The sequence below is a fragment of the Abrus precatorius genome, unplaced genomic scaffold (assembly GCF_003935025.1).
Source record: "Abrus precatorius isolate BTA unplaced genomic scaffold, Abrus_2018 Scaffold6, whole genome shotgun sequence".
NCBI lineage: Eukaryota > Viridiplantae > Streptophyta > Magnoliopsida > Fabales > Fabaceae > Abrus > Abrus precatorius.
Genome location: NW_020874406.1, coordinates 6611826 through 6631159, shown reverse-complemented (window position 1 = coordinate 6631159; position 19334 = coordinate 6611826). Strand labels below are relative to the sequence as shown.

The following is a 19334-nucleotide window of genomic DNA, read 5'->3' as shown; positions in this document are numbered from 1 at the left end:
TTAGCTTTAAAAGTGATCACTTTGGTCCCTTTGCTAAAAGTAGCTTGCTGTAGTGGTCACTATCAATCTTAAAAGTAGTTACTTTCACCTCAAATTCCTCAAAATCCAATAATTCTTCAAAATAAGCTTGGAGATTCCTGCCACATTATTCAAATGATCAAAACATGTAAAATAAACTATCTAAATCAATGTAAATTAACCAAAAACTAAGAAACCTATATTATTTAGCCTAATTGGAATATTCATCTTATTTACACTATCTAAGTCTATTCTTTTCTATAAAAAGTAATAAATGATATATAAAAATTTAGTAAAATGTGGATTCATCACAACCCCAAATTTAAAGATTTACTTGTCCTCAAGAAAACCAAAATTCAAGGACTTAAGTAACAAGGGTTGGACTTATCCAAATTTTTTTTTTCTGTTCCAATCTTTCAACTTTAATATACACTTCCTCCATTTCAAAATCATGAAGTCATTCAACAAAGAAAGTACACTCATATCAATTAATTTTATGCAAAGTCTCATACAAGTGAAACAAAAATTCAGCAAGGTTCATTATACTTCACACAATGCAAAAAAATTATCTAGCTCACAAGGTGGTGTTTCACTCTTCACTCGTCAGTGATTTAGGCTAGGTATTTTCCCTCAATACATGCAAATTGCTCTACCCTACTATATGCTTACCCATATTCTCAATCTCCTTTGCCTTAATACAATGATTTACCTATCAAAAGGACTTGATTGGTCACAAATAGGGATATGTAAGGTTCAATTTGATCAAGGAGGGTCAAAAGCTCAAGTGGACTTTCAAGATAAGGGAATCCTTTTGAGTGAGTGAATACAATCAATTAGAATGAAATGCATCAAATGAGGTAGCCTAAGAGGTTCAAGCATTATTTAACCTTATTTTTCATCATTTTTCATTATGTGAAGATCTCTTCAATCTCTTGGACCTTGCTTCATTTTATTTTCTTTCCTTTTTCATTCTTTCTTTTATGATTTCTTGGACTTTGGCAACCACTCTTTTTCTTCAAATTTAAGCAATAAATAAATAAATAAATTTTGACATGTATCAGTAACATATATGATGTCCACCACCCCAAACTTGAGAGGTTGCTTGTCCTCAAGCAACTATAGTCAAAATCAACACCCTAAACTTAGTGTTTGCATTCACTCTTGATGTTACTCAAAAGAAATATGTTCTTGATGGAAGAAAAAAAATGTTTTGGCATACTAAGTTTGGCAAAAGAAGGGAATGTAATACAATAAGGTGCAAGGGTGGGCAATGGTGAGTGGGTGTGTGTAAAGGAGGCCTCAATCATCTAGATAAAAATTGTATAATGCATATTCAACTAAGAAGCAAGGCAAGTTCTAGAGGATAGATGCAAAATTATATGGAATATACACACAGAAAGGAAATTAAGGGCTCAATTCTCTACCATGGTAAAAATGGTGATAACTACTTAACATCATATGAGGATAATTCACCTTGCAAAAAAAGATATTCAACATGACATGGAGAGAGAATTATTTACAAAAGTAGAGTGTGTTCATGAATTGAATGAAAATTGCAGTAAGAGTCTAGAATTGGAATTACAAAATTAGATTCAATGAAAAAGAGAAAGAACAAAGAATTATTTTTGTATTTTGATATATAATTGTGCAGGAAAAATGAGGTTAAGAGTATATGAAATAGAGGCAAAGAACTTCACCCCCTTTCATGAATGATAGTGCCTCAACTCATGGGCAAAAATTGATGCTCCTCTTGATGAAACTGAGGGCATTTTCTGCACAAAGAGACAATAAATTTAGCACCAGAAGAAGCAATAAAGGAAAATTAAAAGCAGAGAAAATAAATGGAAAAGTGTACTAATTACAGGGAAATTAGCAGAAAAAATATGTACAATGAAATGGAAAGGTAAATAAATAACATAAATAGAAATTTAAAGCTAAATAGTATCCTCATCAAAGCTGGAGGAGAGGTCATCATCAGCTGAGTCAGAGTCTGTGTCTTCATCATTCTTCCCCTTTGCTGCTGTAACTGGGTCTGATACTTCCTCCCCCTCTTCTGCTGTAGGTGTAAAAGGTAGAAGATCATTCTGAACAGCTGTTCTAAGATAAGGGGCTAAGAAGGTGGGAGCATGATAAATATACTGTGCAGTCATCCCTATTTTCTTCCCTAAGTTAAGCAACATAGTCTCTGTGAGGGTCAGAGCAGCCTTTTGACCAAAATGTATGACATCCTGTTGCAGTCGTATTTGCTTCAGTTGGTCCTTCATGTTGGGAGGGAAGCCTTTCTTTCCTGCAGCTTGGGGAGGCACCTCTAGGCTAGGCTCTTCTTAGCCTTGCACAGCTCTTTCACCATAGCTGTAAAGATGGAAGGAGCTACTCTGATTCTCTGCTGATACTCCCCAAAATCAATTCCAGCATCCTGACAGAGCATAGTGATGATGGAGGGAAAACCCATAGAATGCTTCTTCCTAGCTAGGATCTCCATGATGGCATTGCTGATAACATCGCCAACATGGATGGGCATCCTGTCATAATAGCATAAACTAGCTCTGCTCTCTTCACTGCCATGGTAGATGATTGCAGAACTAGCATGAAGGAGCTCAGGATGAAAATGCTCCAGACTTTGGCAGGTGGGAGGAGATGCTTTGTAATCAGATTCTTGGGTTGGAACTTCATATCAAATTCTCAGTTCTCTCCAGCCTTGTATACCTCTTGGAGGATTGGCTTGTAGTTCTTCTTCTCTAAGTAGCTGAAAGTAGTGTAATCCAGCTGACTAGGCCTCTTTTCAGGAAGAAGAATGTTGAGCATCCTCTGGATGTTGGCAGGGTTGAAGTCTATCACCTTGCCTCTAACCATGGAGTGTTTGTATGGGAAATCATCTCCCTTAACCTTGAGGGCATTAGCATAAAACTCCTGGGTGATGTCCTTCCACCCATGCCCAGCACATGTGGTAAACAAATCCCACCCCCTCTTCTGGATTTCCTGCTCAAATTAGGGGTAGGTCCCCTTTTGTAGGTCAAAATTCTTGTCCTACATAATGTTTCGCCTCAGAATATTTGCTTTGAAGTAATTCTTGTGGGCTAGGGACCTGAATTTGGGATAATGGTCAGCCTGAGGCCTAGAGGAAGAAGCAGCAGTTGTCTTGGCCTTCTTGGTCCTAGTATGTTCTTCCTAGGAGTGTTTTCCATTAATCTGCACATAGAAAAAGGGATAAATCAGTGATAGTACATAAATAATCATGTAGCAAGAATTTCACACCATTTGGAAATGAAAGAGAGAAAATTCAAGCAATTTACAGAACTGTTGCAGAAGAAAGTGGCTACTATGATGAATAAAAGTAGTTACTTTTACAATAAAGCATGACAGAATGCCGAGGTAATGGTGTGAGCATAATTTCACAGCAAGTATATATGAATTAGAGAAAATTGAGGCAAATCAGAGTAGTTCTGCATACAAAAGTAACTACTATGCTAGTTGATAGTAACTACTTTGACAGTTACAGAATAAACAATTAGGCATATGCAGAGGAAACGAAATGAATCATGTACGTTTTTGCAATGTTGAAATGATAGAAGTGGTCACTATGAAAGTTGACACTTTCAGTGAAGCTTATCAACATGAATGTAGCATGTAGACACAAAATACTGTCAAATTTAAGCAACAAATTAGGTCCAGTGTAGAAGAAAATAGTTTTCAGTTCAAAGTGATCACTATGTATTGGGAAAGTAACTATGAGGTTCACATTCTGTAGCAGCACATTCAGTTTAAAGTCAAGTATTGCAGAATAAAGTCAATGATTGCAAAACAATTTCAAAATGGAACCCATAATTCATGTGTTTAAAATGCAGAAAAACACATATCCTATATTGAATCATAGTATGCAAAAAGGTTCATTTGATAGTAGTTTAAATGTAAAATTTAAACACAAAGTGCATTTGGATCCAAACAAACTAATTCCCAATTTCTAAATCAATCTGCAACATGTGGAATGCAAAAAGCAAGCTATGTACAAGATGAATGCAGCTAAATCAGTTAAAGTAAAAAGTATGTGCAGTAATATGGGTCCAATTCAATGCAAGTTTCTAGAATTCAGAACATGGAGTGAGTGAAAATACGATTACATAGTAATGCAACTGAATCAGATCAGCAAATGAGTGTAGAAAGTGAGCAGAACACAAGGTATTCACAGAGAGTGGTCACTATGAATGTTGATAGCGACTACTCCAGAGCAAAACCACTTCAAATTCACAAAGGAAAAATGCAAATCAATTTCTAATCATGAGAATTGGAATTTCAATGCACATAAATCACATTCAAGACTAAAACGAACCTAGAGGGAGCAGAATTTCAACATTACACACAAAGTAATCACTACGAATTGTGAAAGTAGCTACCCTAGGGTTTAATCATGTCAATTTGCACAAAATGAATCAAATTAATCATCCCACTAACTTTAAATCATGTAATTATCCTTATAGAAATTGATTCTAAGTAGTAATTTCAACAGAAAATGGTCCTAATAAAAAATCTCCAATTTAAAAATAAAGAACCCTAACGCAGAGAGTGAGGAAGAGGAAATTACTTGGATTGGAGTTCGAATCAATTGCAAAGGTGCAGGAAAGTAATGTTCAAATGTAAGGAATCAAACTCGAGGGAGTGAGTGCTTAGAAAATTTGAAGGGGAGTGAAAAATTCTCAGAAATGAATAATGAGAATGAACGTGAGAGGGACCTTATTTATATGAAAATGATGGGCGTGGTCACTCTCAAGAACCATAGTAGACACGCATAAGAGGTTTTGCAAAAATGGGGTGTGCGTGTCTACTATGAACTTTCATAGTCATCACTACATGAGCGCCTTTTCTCAGTTATTTCGAAAGAGGTTACGCGTGGTTACTCTGAACTTTCATAGTAGATACGCGCGTCAAGTGTTCAAAAATATGTTCTGTAGTAGTTTCTATGAAAGTTCATAGTGACAACTACAGGGGCACCTTACCCTGTGTATTTTCCCAGAGTGCTGTGCGTGGCTACTATGAACTTTCATAGTAGTTACGTGTAGACCAACGAATTCAAAAGCCTTCAAAGTGGTCACTATGAAATTTGAAAGTGACAACTACAGAGAGTAAAGTCATATACCTTGGTGGAAAGTGGCCACTATGGCTTGGGGAAAGTGATTACCTTCATGACAAACCTCAAAATTCTTTCCTAAAGTGAATGCTTGGTGCCATGGAAATGATTATTTCTCCTTCGCCACTTGGACTTCCATGCATATATGCAGAAATTAAGTCCAAATAAAGCAATTTTTCCTCTACAAAAATTATGAACAAATCATAAATCAAATAATGAATCAAGTGTAGAACAAAGTGTTTGTGCAGCATGAACTAAGCAAAATGACTAGTAACACAGCTCAAATGAAAGAATGCTTATTGAAATCAAAAGAGAACTAGAAAGTGCTATAAAAACTGTGAGTTGCCTCTCACAAAGCGCTTCTTTAACGTCACTAGCTTAACGTTTTATGGAGCTCTCACTCCAAAATAACCAAAGAATCAAGAAAGCTAGAGGTTACTCTAGGAAAACTTCCTTCACATTAGCCTCAAGTGTAGGATTCCCATGGAAAGGCTTTAGGCGATGACCATTCACTTTAAAAACCTTGTTTGTGGATTCATTTTTTACTTCCATTGCTCCATAGGGAGAAATGGTGGTCACAATGAAAGGTCCGATCCATCTAGATCTGAGTTTTCTAGGCATGAACTTCAAACGAGAATTGAACAGCAAAACCTTTTGACCTATGAAAAACTCCTTCCTTGGTATCCTTCCATCATGAAAGGTCTTTGTTTTCTCTTTATAAATTCTGGAGTTTTCATATGCTTCAAGGCGAAGTTCTTCTAATTCTCGCAAGTGCAATTTCTTTTTTTCCCCAGCTTTGTCTAGGTCCATATTGCAGGCTCGCACTGCCCAATAAGCACGATGTTCTACTTCCATTGGTAGGTAGCAAGCTTTTCCATAGACAATTCTGTAAGGTGACATTCCCAAAGGAGCCTTGTATACTGTTCTATGAGCCCAAAGAGCATCATCAAGATGCTTGCTCTAGTCTTTCCTATTTGGCTGAACAATCCTTTCCAAAATCTTCTTAATTTCTCTATTGGAGAGCTCAGTTTGCCCATTGGTCTGGGGATGATAAGGTGTGGATACTTTGTGCACTACTCCATATTTTCTCAGTAGAGTCTCAATGTTTCTATTGCAAAAGTGGGTAACCTGGTCACTAATCAAAGCTTGAGGTACTCCAAACCTACAAAACAAATGAGTATGCACAAAATCTGCAACCACTCTTGAATCATTAGTTCTTATGGGCTTAGCCTCTACCCACTTAGAGACATAGTCCACAGCAAGCAAAATATATAAGAAATCAAAGGAAGGAGGGAAAGGACCCATGAAGTCTATCCCCTAAACGTCGAATACATCACAGTATAAAATGGATTGTTGAGGCATTTAATGTTTCAAGGTGATCACCCCTCCAGTTCTTTGGCATCTCTCACATGTAAAACACACTTGCCAAGAGTCCTTGAAGATTGTAGGCCAATAAAAACTTGCATCCAATACTTTCCTTGCAGTCCTTTGGGGCCCAAGGTGGCCTCATACAGTGGATGCATAACAGAAATGCAAAACTGATGTAGCTTCTTCCTCAGGAATTCACCTCCTAATCACTTGATCACTATAGAACTTCCACAAATAGGGGTCATCCCAGAGGTAATGCTTGACATCATTCTTGATCTTTTCCATTTTAATCCTTAGTGCATCTACTGGAAAAACTCCTGCAACTAAAAAGTTTACAATATCAGCAAACTAAGGTAACTTTGAAGTACACAACTATAATAGTTGCTCATAAGAAAAATCATCTTTTAGAGGAGTGAGTTCAGGGACTCCCTCTATCCTGCTCAAATGATCTGCCACCAAATTTTGTGCTCCACTTCTATCCTTTATCTCCATATCAAATTCTTGAAGTAGAAGTATCCACCTTATCAGCCTTGGCTTCGAATCTGTCTTCTTAAAAAGGAACTTAAGAGTAGAATGATCAGTAAACACCACAACTTTTGACCCTAGCAAGTATGATCTAAATTTATCTAAAGCAAATACTATGGCCAATAGTTCCTTTTCAAATGTGGTATAGTTACATTGTGCAAGATCCAAAGTCCTAGATACATAATAAATGACATGTGGATCCTTACCAAACCGTTGTGCTAAGACAACACCCACAGCAAAATTGGATGCGTCACACATGAGCTCGAATGGAAGTATCCAGTTTGGTGGCTGAATGATGGGAGTTATGGTTAAGGCTGTCTTTAGGCAATCAAACGTCTCCTTGCACTTGGCTCCAAACTCAAAATCAATATCTTTCTGCAGTAACTTGGAAAGAGGAAGGGCTATCTTGGAAAAATCCTTGATAAAGCACCTGTAGAAACCTGCATGGCCAAGAAATGCACGCACCTCTCACACACAAGAGGGGTAAGAAAGCTATGAAATGACATTAAACTTAGCAGGATCTACATCAATTCCCTTCTCAGATATTATATGTCCTAAGACTACCCCTTGCCTAACCATAAAATGACATTTCTAAGTTCAGAACAAGGTTAGTCTCTATACATCTTTGTAAAACTCTATCCAAGTTTCTTATGCATGCAAAATATGATGACCCATATACAGTGAAGTCATCCATGAAGACTTCAGTACAATGCTCAACCAAATTAGAAAATATGCTCAACATGCATATTTGAAATGGACCAGGAGTATTAAAAAGCCCAAATAACATTCTCTTATATGCAAATGTGCCGAATGGACATGTAAAAGTGGTCTTCTCTTGATCCTCAGGAGCTATGCATATTTGAAAATAACCAAAAAATTCGTCTAGGAAATAGTAGTGAGACTTACCTGCCAGGGGCTCTAGCATATGATCAATAAAAGGTAGAGAAAAGTGGTCTTTCCTGGTCGCCTGATTGAGCCTCCTATAATTAATGCAGACTCTCCAGCTGTTCTGCACTCTAGTGGACAAGATCTCATCCTTCTCAGTCTTCACCACTGTAATCCCTGACTTTTTGGGCACCACCTGCATTGGACTCACCCATGTGCTATCTGATATCGGGTAGATGATACCTACCTGGAGTAGCTTGGTGATCTCTTTCTTCACCACCTCCAAAATGATCAGATTTACCCTCGTCTGGGGCTGTCTTACTGGCTTGGATCCCTCTTCCAACAAAATCCAGTGCATGCACAGGGAAGGGCTGATTTTAGGAATGTCAGCCAAGGTCCATCCAATAGCCTTTCTATGCTTCCAAATCACATCGAGAAACTGCTCCTTTTGGTCTTCATCAAGCTCAGTGGATATGATCACAGGGAGCTTCTCACCTGTTTCCAAGTAAGCGTATTTTAAATGCTCAGGCAGAGGTTTAAGCTCCAAGGTGGGAGGCTGCTCAACTGAAGGAAGTGGTTTAGCACTCTCATTTGAAATGATCTATGCAACATTTAAATCATAAGGGTTAGATTCAACTATACTTATTGTACTCAATGAACCACATTCTATCCTTTTTGACTTTTCAATGTCATTAATGTCAGAAGTTGCAGAATTTAAATCCAGAAAATCAGAAATACAAGTATCACACAAATATGAATTAGTACAATATTCACAAATTTTAGTATCTATGGTATGTACACAATCAGAAAAATCAAAGAAAGAGTCTCCTAAAAATTCAACAAAATTATCATCTATCAAGCTATCAAAAACATCAATGTGAAAAACTGAATGCTCCTCAAGTGAGTGCTTCATAGCATCCAGTATGTTGAAGTGAACCACACTCTCTCCAAACTCCATAGTGAGAGTCCCATCATGCACATCAATCGTGGTCCTGACTGTCTTCAAGAATGGCCTCCCCAAGATGATAGGTGCAGCTCCTTTTATTGGCTTTTCTTCTTGCATGTCCAAGATGTAGAAGTCAGTAGGAAAGATCAAGTCATTCACTCTCACTAGAACATCCTCCACAAGGCCGGCTGGATTAGTGGTGCTCTTGTTTGCTAGCTGGATGATGACATCTGTGGGCTGCAATGGTCCAAGAGACAAAGATGTGAAGATAGATAAAGGCATAACATTAATAGATGCATCTAAATCAAGCATGACATTATCTATCCTATTGTTGCCTATAATGCACAAAATAGTAAACATCCCTGGATCTTTGCATTTCTCAAGCATGAAAGTTTTCCGCCTCTCAAAAAGGGTTGATACATTCCTTCCCATGTTCACTCTTTCATTACCCTTTAGTCGTCTTCTATGAGTGTGCAATTCCTTAAGGAATTTGGCGTACTTTAAGATTTGCTTGATAGCATCTAACAAAGAGATATTGACTTCAACCTTTCTGAAGGTATCTAGAATTTCTTTGTCAACCTCTTCTTGCTTCTTGCTGGGCTGAGCCGTTCTTGGAGGGAAAGGAATAGGATTGGACCTTTCTTCTTTGTCTATCACTCTTGGTTGACATGGTGTGAGCATAGGTGCAGACTGCTCTTAGCTCTTAATCTCTCCTCCATCTTCTGCAGCTAGAGTGCAACTAGGATTCTTGTCCTTAGGCATCTCTGGCTCTTGCATCACCTTACCAGATCTTAAGGTAATGGCACTCACATTCTTTGGGTTTCTTATAGTTTGTGCAAGGAGATTGCTTGAACCTTGAGATTGAAGTTGATTCAGGGATAAAGTAAGTTGACCCATTTGATTCTCCAAGGTCTTGATACTTGCTTGAGTCTGTTGCTAGAAGGCCTGACTCTATTGCTGGAAATTGATATTACTTATAGTGAGTTGCTTCACAAGGTCTTCCAAGGATGACTCACTCTTTTGAGGTGCAGGAGCTAGTGAAGAGGATGCTTGATGGTGTTGCTGAGATGAAGATGATGGATGGTGATGTTGCTGGGCTGGATATGGCTTGTTTTGTCCAGCTTGATATGGTTGGAAATGGTTGGCTAGAGCTTTGATGCTGTGATTTCCTCCCCACCTTAAGTTAGGATGGTTTCTCCAACCGAGATTATATCTATTAGAAGATAAATCCCAGCTTTGTTGTTGCTGCGACTGCTAAAAAGGAAATTTATTAGCAAAAATATTAGCAGCATAAGCTTGAGGATTACCTTCCAAAGATTCAGTTTCTTGCAATGTGGGGCAACTATCAGTGAAGTGATCTGTAGATTAATAGATCCCACAAAGCATAGCTGGAATGGATGGAGGCGGAGGTGTATATGTAACAGAATTCTTTTGGATGGATGCCAACTGTTTTACCATAGAAGCTAACTCATCTATCTTATGCTCCAGCTTTGTGTGAATCTGAAGTTTGAATTTCATTGATACTCTTGGACATGATGAAATTTTGCCTTGTAGCAAATTGTTGAGAGTCAGCTGTCATATTCTCAATGAGGTTCCTAGTGGCTGCGGGAGTCTTATCAACTAGGGCTCCCCCGCTAGCTGCATTAATCATGCTCCTATCCATTAGGTGTAACCCCTCATAGAAGTATTGGATTAGCAGTTGATCACTTATTTGATGATGGGGGTAGCTAGCACATAGTCTCTTGAAATGCTCCCAATATTCATATAAACTTTCCCTCTCCAGCTGCCTAATACCACATATTTCCTTTCTTATTGAGGCAGCCCTTAAGGCAGGAAATTTTTTTTCTAGGAACAATCTCTTGAGGGTGTCCTAACTTGTAATAGAGCCAGGTAGAAGATAATACAGCCAATTTTTAGCCAAATCCATAAGAGAGAAATGAAAAGCCTTCAATTTCACATGCTTTTCAGGCACACCTTGTGGTCTCATTGTAGAGCAAACAATATGGAATCCTTGTGGTGTTTATGTGGATTTTCACCTGCAAGACCATGAAATTTAGGCAAAAGATGGATTAGGCCAGTTTTAAGAACAAAAGGGGCATCCACATCCAGGTATTGGATACACAAAGTCTGGTAAGTCACGTCCGGTGCGGCAAGCTCCTTAAGTGTCATGTCATTTTCTGCCATTTCTAAAGGTTCAAAATTTAAAGAATGCAGAGAAGAATATATGGAAGATGGAGAAGATGGTTCCTTAGTATGTGCAGAGTTTTGTCTATTTGTCCTAAGGTTCCTAAGATTCCTAAGGAATGTCCTATCAATTTCAGTATCCAGAGGATATAAATCTTCCATATTTGATTTGGTCATTCATTAGGAATTAGCTATGAAAATTGAAAAGAAATTGAATGAATGAGGTAACTAAAGTGTAGATTATGCAGAAAAATTAAATACAATGTGCAGTGAAAACGAAATAACAAGTGTGCAGTCCTATTGATTAAATCCTGCAGAATTATGTAGTAGAAACAGGGCAATTATGCAATAAATGAAAATGTAGTGCAACAAATTAAAGTGCAGAAATCAGAATTCACAAAATGCAAAAAACAACAATTGGTTGTTCCTAAATGCAAGATATCTCTACTTACCTATGAAACTACAACTATACTAAAGTATTCATAATGCAAAAGTTCAAAGAGAATTCACTAAACATGCAGAAAACGAAAATGAAAATAAATCAAATAACATGTTTATGAAAAATCAACACCAATGTCCCCGGTAACAACGCCAATTTGATGAGCAGTTTCTTGTTGTGTTTAAAAGATTTGTTGCAAATCTTCATCAAAATTTAAACAAATTAATGTAGTACTAGGGTTACCTTAGATTGTCTCCCGTGAACATTGGTTATTAATCTTCATTAAACATGTTGAAGGCATTAATTGAACAAGCAATTAAAATGGGAGAGTTTTGTGGTTTCAAATCAATATAAAGAGCAGCAAGCAAACAAGTTTAATTAATTCAAGCAATAGAAAGTAGCAATCCTTAGTTCATTTACATAGATTCTATCCTCATTCTACTCAAGATTTAACACCCATCATCTCTCCCATGAATTAAGTTAATTTAACAAGCGAAAGTCAACCTTATGGTCCTAATGAAATTACGCAATTTGTTAGGCTCTAATCCCTCATGCCAAGATTACGCAACCTTAGAATTAAACTTAAGATTAAGCAATCTCTAGTTTAGAATCTCCTTAAACGAATTAGGGTTAATTAAGCAATGTCTCCCTCATTCACCATTAATTCAATTCAAGAGGCAAGGAAGAAGTAATTCATGAAAAGAAAGGAGTTATATTATCATTAAAATCAAGGAACTCAAGAATTCATGTGAACTCACTAAGGATTACACAAAATTTAGCCCTCCATGGAAATGGGGGAAGGGGGGGTTCAAAAACACAGTTTGGAAATGCAGAAAACTCATTAGCAAGAGAAATGAGAAACCAAACCTTAGGTTGGATCCTTGGCTGTCACCCAAGGTTGCCCTAAGCTTTGGAAAATGTCCTAATTTAGTAAAGAAGAGAAAAGGTATGAAAAGTATAAGAGCTCCCTGCTCTAATTTGGCAAAAATCTATTTATACTAAGGTTGACACCCTCCAAAGTGATTGCTTTCATTCTTTCATAGTAGACACGCGCAGCATCAGTTAGTTTTTTCCTTTCTGTAGTATCCACTATCAACTTTAATAGTAGACATGCACAACACTGGTACATTTTGGGCACTATGAAGTGACTACTATGAACTTTGATAGTAGCTACGCACAACACCTTCAATTCTGCACACTCTAGAGTGACTACTATGAACTTTCATAGTAGCCACGCGCAGGCTTAGTGGATTCTGGGTTGCTGTAGTTGTCACTTTTAGCTTTGAAAGTGATCACTTTGGTCCCTTTGCTGAAAGTAGCTTGTTGTAGTGGTCACTATCAATCTTGAAAGTAGTTACTTTCACTTCAAATTCCTCAAAAATCCAATAATTCTTCAAAATAAGCTTGGAGATTCCTGCCACATTATTCAAATGATCAAAACATGTAAAATAAACTATCTAAATCAATGTAAATTAACCAAAAACTAAAAAACCTATATTATTTAGCCTAATTGGAATATTCATCTTATTTACACTATCTAAGTCTATTCTTTTCTATAAAAAGTAATAAATGATGTATAAAAATTTAGTAAAATGTAGATTCATCAATGAACAAATTTACGAGCGTGAAAAATAGTGCACCTATAGTTGTGAATCTAGCCATATATGTCTCTACTTCAAAAACTTTGCTTATTTTACTTAATCTGAGAAATACATGAGCAAATTTATAGGGTTAAACTTGCTTGTGCCGCCTTTGCACTCATAACAATTTATTCAAGTTGGAAAGTATATGCATAGATACATGGTCGTGAATCTGGCCATATATCTTGCTAATCTTGTAAATCTTCAGAGAAAATTGTCATTGCTTTCTATTTTATTCATTATCCTATCAAAATTTCTCATTTCTTGTTCATTCTTCTTGAAATATGAATAATAATCTGATTAATAACAAATTTCCACAATGGCTAGTTCAAAAATCTCAATGATTATTTATAATAGGATAAAGCATAAACATTTATCAATCACCATCTTATACACATGGCACATACCATATTAATTTACCCCACATCATGATGTCTATTTTATCATGATTATGTAATTGTATTTTAGACTCTTTTTTTTTTTTTTTACAATTGTGTTGATTCTAAATTGTAATAATTTTAATTTTATTTTCAATTTTCATTTATGTTTTGTATCTAAATGATGATGATGTTGGTGATGAAGATGACAATCAAAATAAGCAATTATGTTTTTCAATGTAACATCAAATTTAAATATTCTCAATTTAGAAAATTTTAAATTCTCAATTTAGAAGTTGATGATTAAAATTTCAAAGTTGTTATAATTTCAGACTTTATTTTACTTTGTGAATTATGTTTTATGATTGCAGCTTTAAGTTATAGACTATTTATTTTTATTAAGACTTTTTTTAAATTATTACTTTGTTTTGGTTTGTGGATTAATAGATTATTACTTAAAAAATGTGCTAGCTTAACCCAACCTATTTTTAGGTGGCCTGATAGCGAATCAAGGTGTGTTAATCCATACTGACAATCCTATTATTTACGCTTTGTACAATTTGAACGAATTGAATTTTTATATTTTTCATGTAGAATGATATAAGAAATGCAAAATGATATAATGAATGCAAAACAATGCATGTGATGTAAAATAATGCAAAATAAAATACAAAATAAACACAAACTTCTATTACAAACATAACATGTATAGAAATTCTTTTAGATCTCACTTCATGTAAAATAATAGCCTATTCAAAATTCATACAAGCATTGCATGATTCCTGATTAGTTTGATCACATTGAAAGCCTAACTCTTATGTCTAGGTAGCTAAAACAATAGTTAAACTCATCTTATTTTTAAGTATAAGACCAACATATTTATTGTGAATTACACTTTTAATTAATATAAGAAGAATCATTATGTGCAAAAATTAATTATATAAACTCTCATGCACTTTTAGAACAAAGATAACAAACTTAATCTAATTCTCTAGTAAAATTTATATGATTCAAATCACTAGTGTAGCAAAACTCAATGTCTCAGTGTTCTACCCTAATTTCAAGTTAAAAAAATTTAATATCTCAATGGAATTCAACTAAGAAAAGTATTTACAACAAGAAAAATCAATAATCAAAACATAACTAATCCTTGGGTTTAGGCATTGAAGAAGTAAGGAAAACTATACTCTAAATCTAAACATCAAACCAATATATTTATTGTATTTAGTGATACATTCATATAAGTAACTTCAATTAATTGATGCATTAAGAATATAAATAATCCTTTACAAGTTGCTAGAAATGTTGTAGGTGACATAAGGCTTAACCTAAAATCCATCCTACAATAGTTTAAAAATACAAATACATAAACATTACAACACACAATAATGATTGGATAACATTTCTTAGAGAATTTGAAAAGACACCAGAAGTCTCCCAAACATTTCAGAAAGAAAAAAAAAATCTAAGAAAAAATCTTTAGAAAAAAAATGAGTTTTGCTACACTAGCGACATATATTTATAGATTTCAAGATCATATTAGGTATTGAGATGATGGAATGAATATTAAAATGCATAGAAACTAATATTCAATAATGTAGAACATGTATTAAACTTCACTTAACTTTTCAATGCCCATACTGCGTGTTGAACACTGAGAGTCATGAAACATTTTAGTTTTTCTTTTTTGAATGAGTGTTAGAACGCTTAACATTTTGTTGTAACTTAAATTTGTTGATTTTTTTTAAAACATTTTCTATTCTAATTTTGTTCTTAAAAATAATACAAATTAGTTTCATTTATAATAAATATTTAAATTTTATAATTATTAGCATTTTAGATAAAAAATTATCAAACATTCTAATTTATAATTTTTAAACAATATTTTTAATACAATATAAATTAAAATATAGTTACATATTAATTTAATTGTGACTTAAAAAAATACAAATAAATATAATAAACTAAAGTACAAATATAGGTTTTAAGTGTTTAAAATGATAGCTTAGACACATGAAGTGGATCACTTTTTTGTTTTTGACCGGTAAATGTATTTATACCTTCTGATTTCTTGAAATGATCACTGACCCCACAATCAGTTGATACATACTACTTCAGTACTTTGTATGTAACAATTTGAGTTAGAGTCATCAAAGAGTCAACATATTAAAAAGTTTATGATATTGAAGATAATAATGGCATTTTTATTTAAATATTGTTAATTAAAAACAATTTATCAAATTATGGTATTTCTGAAACAATTTTCCTGTTTGGGGTAATTTTGCCATGTGTACATTATTTTTCCCATAGCGACTGACGAAATATAATTTGTTTAAAAATATTTATTAACTGATTTCACCATATAAAATGCGAAACAAATAGGATCGAACCACGTGTCAGAGAACGAATGGTTTCGCCAGTCAAATGGTGAAATTAAAAGTAAGTTTCGCCACCACCAACGCAAAACCAATAGGAGAGCGAAACGTGGTGGTAACCGTAAAGTGTTTTGCCAAAGGAAGCGCGAAAGTCATTAAATAAATAAAAAATATTTAAAATGAATGGCTGGAGAGTATTTTGGACACATGGTTACATCGTAACTATTTCGCGGTTGTCATGGCGAAATCTTGTTTCACCTAACCTATGATAAAACCATTCAAGTTTTACATGTTTATTAGAGGTAATAATCATTATTTCTATTTTTATATAATAATTTTGTTTTATATTTTTTTTAAAAATCTGAAAAATTGAAAAAAATTGAATCTTAAATGTTTTTTTAATTTTATGCAGGTGATTAAGTGGGTGGAGTGTAGTAAAAAATTGGGCTAAAGGGTTTATTAAGGTTAGTAAGAAAATTTTGTAATTTAAAATAATTTTTCATTAATTTGTAATATGTTTTTAAAATGTAATATTATAATTAATATGTAATATACATTGCTTAAATTTAATTTTATATAATATGTTTGTATGATATTATTAATATGATGTTTATTATATTTGTTATATATTTATAAGAATAGAGAATAATACAAAATTAGTTAAATCAAATAATATAATTCTATAATTAAATAATGATTTATACTTAGTTTCATTGTAATAAATAAATTTTACACCTAATTATTAATTTAAGTATAATGTAAAAATTGTATGAAGTTCATGTATAAATTGTAATTATTTAAAATATAAAATAGAAAATAATTTGTCTATAAATAAATAAATTTATTTCATTAAAAAACATAACATTATTTATATAAATTTTAGTATAAACATTATTTTATTTAGTTTAATTGTAATAATTAAATTTTATACCCATTTATTAATTTGAGTATAATTTAAAAATTTAAAATTTGTTATTATGCAATTCTTGTAGATTTAAAATGAAAATATGATAAAATAAATTTTAAAAATAAAGTGTATGTAAATAATAACAGTTTTCTTATTTAAATAACTAACATTATTTATATAAATTTTAGTAATTATAATATTATATGAAAAATAATTACAATAATTATAATACATATATAATAGTAATATGTATGGAAATTAAGATGGTGGTATAACATTAGTGATATAAATAATTTTTAATATAAATATAATATAAAGTATGTATTATTAATTATGTTAGAAAATTATGAATTAGTATTATTGAAATGGAATATTAATACTAATATGTTTTTTCTTGTATAGATGGCATCACCTTCACGATAGAGTAAGGTTATTAATTTTGGCCCAGAAGATCTATCACTTCTTCGGTTTCAGAGTATTCATGTTTCTGAGCATATTTGGGTTGGACGTGATCACTCAATATTGAGGGTTAGGAATAGTCAAAATATTTCTGTGAACTAGAAGGTGTTCCTGAAGAAATTATTTCGCATCTGAAGTTAGTAGAGTTTATTAGAGTGACTAACTTGTCCCAGTTTTCCCTAGATGTGGGGTTGATTACTGCATTAATGGAGAGGTGGAGGCCTGAGATGCACACCTTCCACATGCCCCCTGGAGAGTGTACTATTATTTTTCAAGATGTTGTTATTCTCTTAGGATTACGCATAGATGGAAGACCAGTTATATCATGCACTGGAGGTGATTGGGCACAGATTGTGGAAGAAAGCCTAGGTATCAGACTAGGACTTGAGCATTTTGTAGGGAGTTTCTTGAAGATGAGCTGGTTGGACAAGCACTTCACTCATATTGCTATGCATAATCAAAGTCGTTGTAGATTACTCGATTTGTTAGGACATATATATTGAGGCTTATTGGAGGGTTCATGCTTCCTGATCACTCTAACAGTAAGGTATCTATTAGGTACTTGCCTTTACTTGAAGATTTTGAGTTGACCGATCAATATAGTTGAGGTTCTACAATTCTAGGTTATTTGTACAGACAGCTATGCATGGTCACTAACATTGACCGTGTTGCTATTGGAGGACTTGTTGCATTGATTGTGATGTGGGCTTAGGATAGATTTTGTCATATATCACCTAGCAATCCCCCTATACACATCTTTATCTTCCCTACGGTGTCAGGTAAGTTTTTATCGTTATTGTTATTGTCTATCTATGCATAGATTATATATAATGTTATTTATCGCAACCCTAATATTTTTATTAAACATTACTTACAAATGGTTATCACTAGGAACAAGAAAGGGGAAGAAAGATGTACAGTACTACAAATATATCTTTGATCGTCTAGCACATAATGAGGTATTAGAGCCTACTTTTATGCTGAAATAGTTTTTTAAATTGAGATTACCAATATGGTATTGATCATATTTTTATTCCTGCACTGGATTGTATGGGTGTCATACAACATAGAACTCATTAACATGCTTCCACCCATCTGTAGAGACGGTATGGATTTATGGAGGGCGGTTGTGCCACTGATATGTTTTCAGGTTTGTGAGTGACATCAACCTAATTGAGTGATGCGTCAGTTTGGTATGGTTCAGCACATACCAAGGACTCTTTACCAGCCTGACCAACTTTATGACCTTACCTTTAGAGGAAAGACTGGAGAGAATTGGTCAGCCAAATTCAGTGTTATGTTAGATATTTAGGAGAGTAGATGACTGTGGGTGATGACTAATAAGCTCTAGGATGGATTACTGAGTTCTAATTCAGAATACATGCGATGGTATGTTAGTCACACACATCGTTGGATGACCAGGGATGTAGCCTTATCAGCTTTGTTGGTATGTTGTTATTTGATGTAATGTTTGAGAGAATTTTTTATATACAAATATACACTAATGATTAAACTCATATCATTTTTAGGGTGATGTGATGGAGAGATTACACTACTTAAGCATTGATGGACAGGATTCCTTTACCTTTGATGAATTAAAGGACTTGTTTGAGACTCTTCTATCACTAAAGAAGGAGCAGGATCGCATATTAGAGTCTATTTCATCTTCAGATCCTCTAGTGCAGAGTGGTAATCCAGTAGATCCAAACTTACACATAGACTAGCCACAACAACGAAGAGAAGGAAGGGGTTTGGGACGTTGACGATGATAAGTATAGGTAGCAGAGTGGTCCGTTTCGGCAATGCCAGAGTGCCCTGATGGTGTATTCCCCATACCATCACAGTTCCCTTTCCAGGCATTGCATTTGTTAATTGCCTCCACTTATTTCCATTTATCACAGGGTTCTCACTAGCCATCACAGCCCCATCGTCACCATTTACAGGATCAAAAGATTATAGCCCATTACCTGATTTATTTATGACACCTCCTCACGATCACCATTCCCTTTTGACTCCAGGTGCCCTATACGTACAAGCTGACCCTATACCATCATTCATGCCTCCTATGGATTCAGGTATTGATCTTAAT

At 34.4% G+C, this 19334-nt stretch overlaps 1 non-coding gene across 1 annotated transcript; it reads left to right on the top strand.

The window, feature by feature from the left end:
• The first annotated feature begins 10573 nt into the window (after window positions 1–10573).
• On the top strand, window positions 10574–10678 carry LOC113870553. The gene has a single exon (XR_003505575.1). It is a non-coding gene; the product is annotated as a small nucleolar RNA R71 (small nucleolar RNA).
• The last annotated feature ends 8656 nt before the right edge of the window (window positions 10679–19334 follow it).